The 332-nt window shown below is 41.9% G+C and overlaps 1 protein-coding gene across 1 annotated transcript in view; it reads left to right on the top strand.

Moving 5' to 3' along the window:
- LOC119592376 (villin-1-like) overlaps positions 1–332 on the top strand; it is a 108,943-nt gene that overhangs the window by 93,274 nt on the left and 15,337 nt on the right. The window lies entirely within an intron of this gene.

Below are 332 nucleotides of genomic sequence, written 5' to 3'. Positions count from 1 at the left end.
GGCCGTAGAGTGCAAGGCGAAGAGGCTCTGAAGGGGAGAGAATGGGGGAACTAAAAAAAAAAAAAGCGAATGAGAGAAGGAATCCAAAAAGGAAAAAGGGAAATACAGTAAAAACGGAGAAGAGAAGAAGCGGGGGAGAGAAGGAATTCAAAAAAGGAAAAGAGGAATGCAATAAAAAGGGGAGAAGAGAAGAAACGAAAGAGAGAAGGAATCCAGAAAGGAAAAGAGGGAAGACAATAAAAAGGAAGAAGAGATAGGCGAAGATAAATGAGGGAAAGTTTAGGGAAGATGACCTTAAAAAGAGGATGGACGTCAAGGAACGAGATACGCTG

Source organism: Penaeus monodon, chromosome 30 (assembly GCF_015228065.2).
Source record: "Penaeus monodon isolate SGIC_2016 chromosome 30, NSTDA_Pmon_1, whole genome shotgun sequence".
Lineage (NCBI taxonomy): Eukaryota > Metazoa > Arthropoda > Malacostraca > Decapoda > Penaeidae > Penaeus > Penaeus monodon.
The sequence above is the reverse complement of the archived record's forward strand: the minus strand, read 5'-3'. Positions and strand labels throughout refer to the sequence as shown.